Genomic DNA, 5,306 nt, shown 5'->3' with positions numbered 1-5,306 from the left:
AAAACATCTGGTGAAGAGGAAATTGCAATATATTAACCAAAAGCTGCTCTTCCTGCTTCCTCAAAAAACTGATAAATTCTGCCTTCGGAGGACACATTCCAAGGTCGGAAGTCATCAAGACACATCCGAATGCAATGTTAGTTTCACTTCTTGTCTCCTGAGAGACCTTCATCTGATTGATTTGTTATTCAGTTTTATTTTGATAAACATGACACAATATAACATCACAACTACATGAAAAGAGCTTTTACTGTTATAAAAAACAGATTTGTGAGCATTAGTGGAACTGAAGGTGTTCGAATAAACACGAAATACATGTGATTGTTGCCATGCGGTGAATCCGGCCAATCGTGAAACAGCTGTGTCATCATCAGAGCTCTTGCAGCCACTCTGGAGAAGCAGCGCTGTATGAAGTCGAACAAGCCTAAAATCAGCTAGTATGGTGTGTGATTAATTAACTATTGATTTCATTAGTTAGCAGATTTGCCCAATAATGAGTTAACGAGTCATCCAGGTGGTACAAATGGTTTTCTGTTTGGCTTTAAAAGACCTGGTTGGTTTTGAGATTTTAGCCTGTGCAGTTGAATTGGTTTTCTTAGTGGCTCAGTTTGTGTTATAAAATGGGTTTGATTAAAATTACTGTTTTGGTAGTTCTTTATCACCAGTTACTATGGCATGGTGAGTTAAATTTTTGTTTGCTTTTAGTAAGTTTACTTGTCTGTTAAAAAAAAAAAAAAAAAAAGTCAAATGTGTTTCTCAGAATTCAGCTGCTTAGTCAAAGATGGATCCTTAGATTTATCCTTGAGTGATGTTGGGAGAGTAGTTGGAGAAAAAGGTTTGTAGACCTTGTTTGTTTCATAATATATACTCTTGTACTAAGATAATGAGTTTATACTAACCCATTTACATGGTTGTTGTTTTTGCTATTATTTAACAAAAAAAATGTATTTCTCTTTCTCCCTATCTCCAGACAATTCTAGCTCTGTCCAACTGCAGGGAACTTTTAGCCCTGAGGGGTCCAGTTCTGTCAATGCCACCTTCAGCCAGGACTATTCTGAGGGGTCGGGTTCAGTGAACGCCACCTTCAGCCAGGACTATTCTGAGGGGTCGGGTTCAGTGAACGCCACCTTCAGCCAGGACTATTCTGAGGGGTCCGGTTCTGTCAATGCCACCTTCAGCCAGGACGATGCTGAGGGGTCCGGTTCTGTCAATGCCACCTTCAGCCAGGACTATTCTGAGGGGTCCGGTTCAGTGAACGCCACCTTAAGCCAGGACTATTCTGAGGGGTCTGGTTCTGTGAACGCCACCTTCAGCCAGGACTATTCTGAGGGGTCCGGTTCTGTCAATGCCACCTTCAGCCAGGACGATGCTGAGGGGTCCGGTTCTGTCAATGCCACCTTCAGCCAGGACTATTCTGAGGGGTCTGGTTCTGTGAACTCCACCTTCAGCCAAGATGATGCTGTGGGGTCTGGTTCTGTGAACGCCACCTTCAGCCAGGACTATTCTGAGTGGTCGGGTTCTGTGAACGCCACCTTCAGCCAGGATGATGCTGAGGGGTCCGGTTCTGTGAACGCCACCTTCAGCCAGGACGATGCTGAGGGGTCCAGTTCTGTGAATGCCACCTTCAGCCAGGACTATTCTGAGGGGTCCGGTTCTGGGAACGTCACCTTCAGCCAAGACTACTCTGAGGGGTCCGGTTCTGTCAATGCCACCTTCAGCCAGGACGATGCTGAGGGATCCGGTTCTGTCAATGCCACCTTCAGCCAGGATGATGCTGAGGGGTCCGGTTCTGTCAATGCCACCTTCAGCCAGGACTATTCTGAGGGGTCCGGTTCTGTGAACTCCACCTTCAGCCAAGATGATGCTGTGGGGTCTGGTTCTGTGAACGCCACCTTCAGCCAGGACTATTCTGAGGGGTCCAGTTCTGTGAATGCCACCTTCAGCCAAGATGATGCTGTGGGGTCTGGTTCTGTGAACGCCACCTTCAGCCAAGATGATGCTGAGGGGTCTGGTTCTGTGTACGCCACCTTAAGCTGGGACGATGCTGAGGGGTCCGGTTCTGTCAACACTGCCTTCAGCTAGCATGATGCTGTGGGATCTATTGTTTTAGCCCCTGTCTATTTAACTTGACATGAGTCAAGATTCTGTGTAACAATAAAATTGGCTTTTGGAATGGGTTTCATGGTTTGGTTTGTCAACTCATCTTTCTTTTAGGTTTCACTAAGGTTTTACAGCCACTTGGATTAGTTTGTGATGGCTTTTATTGTCTTGTGGATGACAGGAGGCCTGTCTTTTGAGATCCAGTTTTTCTCAAGGAGTCTGTGAAGTACCGTGAACATTTATTCTTCCAGTTTGACTTCTTTGAGGACTATGATAGGAAAAAGTGACTGCAATATTTTGCAGATATTGTGATCATTCATAGCCTGGCAAGCCAGACCTACATCAAGATGTTGGGTCTGGCAACTCACCATAGACACAGCTCAATACGAGGGGCGGGATAAACGGCTGTCTTTCAAATTCCCTCGGCACGCATTAGGACAGCGCTTCAACCAACCAGAGCGTTTTCCCAACAGCGGAGCTAGTTGATAGATTCAACTTTTGCCATATCTGGCCGGCAAAACTACGAACACATCTTCCTTTTAAGAATGACTTAAGTGCTGTTCTATGCTCTTTTCTCAAAGAAAAACTTAACTCCAAGTCCTCCAGAGTCGCGGACAAAGCCGATTCGAAAGATGTTCGCCAGCAGCAGCCATTCTTTGTTTTCAAGTAGCAGGTAACCGTCGCAACTCTGTCGTCATCATGTTAAGCCCGCCCCGCCTACTCTATACACGACGTGATTGGCCTGACCCAATTTAGGTTTTTGCAGCTTGAAAGTCAGTGGAGAGTTGCTAGACTGCCCTGGCTGCAAAATACATTTTGCTGCCGCTAGGGTGCGTCTAGATTTCTAGGCTAGATCATTCATAGATAAGTGAATGATTGAGTCCTACTTACTTGTGGAAGTAGTTTGCCCAACATTATTCTAGTGTACTTCCCACGATATTACTCTGTAGGATTGGCTGAATGATGTGTTTGCTTATTTCATTTGCAGCACACAAATGATGTTGCATAATTTGAATATAAATTTTAATTGGTTAGTTTTGCTTTCAGAATTTGTCGAATGTCCCTAAAGCTCCTCTGGACTCTGCGAATGAAAGAAATGTGTAATAATTTTATTTATTTTTTTAAACGCACTATATAATTCTCAAAAAAGAATTATATCTATAAAAAAAAAAATCCATCATTCTAAAAAACTGTTATAGCAAACAGCCATTTGGTTGCTGATGATCTACAACACGGTAAGACAAAAACACTCATACTTAAATGAAAACTGATTGTTATTGATATACTGTACAGTTGTCAACATTTTAAGTGGATCAAAACCTTTCATCAAAGTTATACATGATTTTGAACAATACCCGTTTTTGTCTTAGGACAACTTTGATGATCCACTTCAAATGTTGACTACTGTAGATGAAGCTCATATTACACATGTTTTCGTAATATGCGTATCAAAATAGTCCAACAAGCCTTCCGCCGCTATGGCAATAGCGGGCTGCTCGGGCACGGCCTCCGGGACGACAGCGTGCTGCCCGAGGACGGCCTCTGGGATGACCGCTGGCTGCACGGGCATGACCTCTGGGATGACAGCGGTCTGCTCGGGGTCGACTGCGGACTGCACGGGCTGCACGGGTACGGCCTCCGGTTCTTTGGGGAGGTTGGAGGTCTTCCGCCTCCGGACCACCGCACTCGAGATCACCGGAACCGGAACCACCGGAATTGGGACCACCGGAACTGAGACCACCGGAACTGGGACCACCGGACTCGGGATCACCGGAACTGGGACCACCGGAACTGGGACCACCGGAACAGGCTCTGTGCTGGACGGAACCCGTGGCGAATGGGGCCCTGGGCTGGACATCACCAACCCAGGGTCGAAGAGGGGCCAGAGTGGAGAGTGGTGTCGGGACTCCTCTCACCCACCTCCTCTACTGCGGCCTCCACGGGTCCCGCGAAAAATGACAAGGCGGGTTCCCTCAAAACAAATCCTTCTCTCCCGCTCGGTGGCTGGGGAAGAAACACCGGAAAACATACCGCTGGATCTTTTGGCGACGGAGTCCTTCTGTCACGATCCACACAAGAACAGAGGTAATTTAGATCCAAATGCAATATGTGTTTATTAAGGGAAATCCATTACATCAATATCCAGTCCATGCAGAGGTCAAAATCCAAAGAAGCAATCCAAAAAGAACAAGACACAGACACGACCCAACTAAGGAAATGGTGTGATACATACAAGGACTCCGTGACAAACACTGACACAAACAGCATATATATACACAGACACTAACAAGGTGAGGGGAAACAGCTGAGTGCAATGATGACGGGGAACACCTGAGTGCAATGATCGTGATAGCCGGACAGGATGATGGGAAACGTAGTTCATGATGTAAGTGACACCGGGGAAGGAGGACATCTACTGGACACCCGGGGAACACAAACCCAACACTGTGACAGCGCAGCCAGTGTTCACTGATGTTTGACGACAGGAAAAAAGTTGAAACACTTTCAATCTGAGGTCAGTTGTCCAGCGGAGCAGTGAAACACTGAAAATGCCATTAATGGTCAGAAGAGAAGCCATGGATGAACAGGGAAGTGCGACTCCTATTGAAGACACGCAACACTGCCTTCAGATCAGGAGATGCACAAGCCTATAGCACATCCAGAGCAAATCTGAAAAGGGGCATCAAAGAGGCCAAGCACTGCTACAAGCTTAAGATAGAGGGACACTTTTCCAACGCTGACCCTCGGCGCATGTGGCAGGGCATTCAGGCCATCAGTGACTACAAACCCTCTCACTCCACCCCCGCAGCCACTGATGTCAACTTCCTGAACGAGCTAAATTACTTTTATGCTCGCTTTGAAAGAGACAACAGAGAAACTGCCACCAAGCTCAAATCCTCAGCTGACCACCCGCCGATCACACTCTCCTCCACAGATGTCTGCAATGCACTGAGCAGGATCAGCGCACACAAGGCTGCTGGACCAGACAACATCCCTGGACGCGTACTCAGGGCATGTGCGGAGCAGCTCGCTGGGGTTTTTACAGACATTTTCAACCTGTCTCTTGCCCAAGCAGCTGTACCAACATGCTTTAAATGCACTTCCATTGTGCCAGTGCCAAAACACTCCAGCCCGAAGTGCCTTAACGACTACCGCCCTGTAGCACTCACACCCATCGTAATGAAGTGCTTTGAGCGGCTGGTCCT

At 46.8% G+C, this 5,306-nt stretch overlaps 1 long non-coding RNA gene across 1 annotated transcript; it reads left to right on the top strand.

The window, feature by feature from the left end:
* Positions 1-561: 561 nt before the first annotated feature.
* Positions 562-1,326, top strand: LOC309491751. The gene is made up of 3 exons (XR_014203291.1): positions 562-678; positions 761-835; positions 971-1,326. It is a non-coding gene; the product is annotated as an uncharacterized lncRNA (long non-coding RNA).
* Positions 1,327-5,306: the final 3,980 nt, after the last annotated feature.

Source organism: Leuciscus leuciscus, assembly GCF_965113295.1.
Source record: "Leuciscus leuciscus genome assembly, contig: HAP1_SCAFFOLD_518, whole genome shotgun sequence".
Taxonomy (NCBI): domain Eukaryota; kingdom Metazoa; phylum Chordata; class Actinopteri; order Cypriniformes; family Leuciscidae; genus Leuciscus; species Leuciscus leuciscus.
The sequence above is the reverse complement of the archived record's forward strand: the minus strand, read 5'-3'. Positions and strand labels throughout refer to the sequence as shown.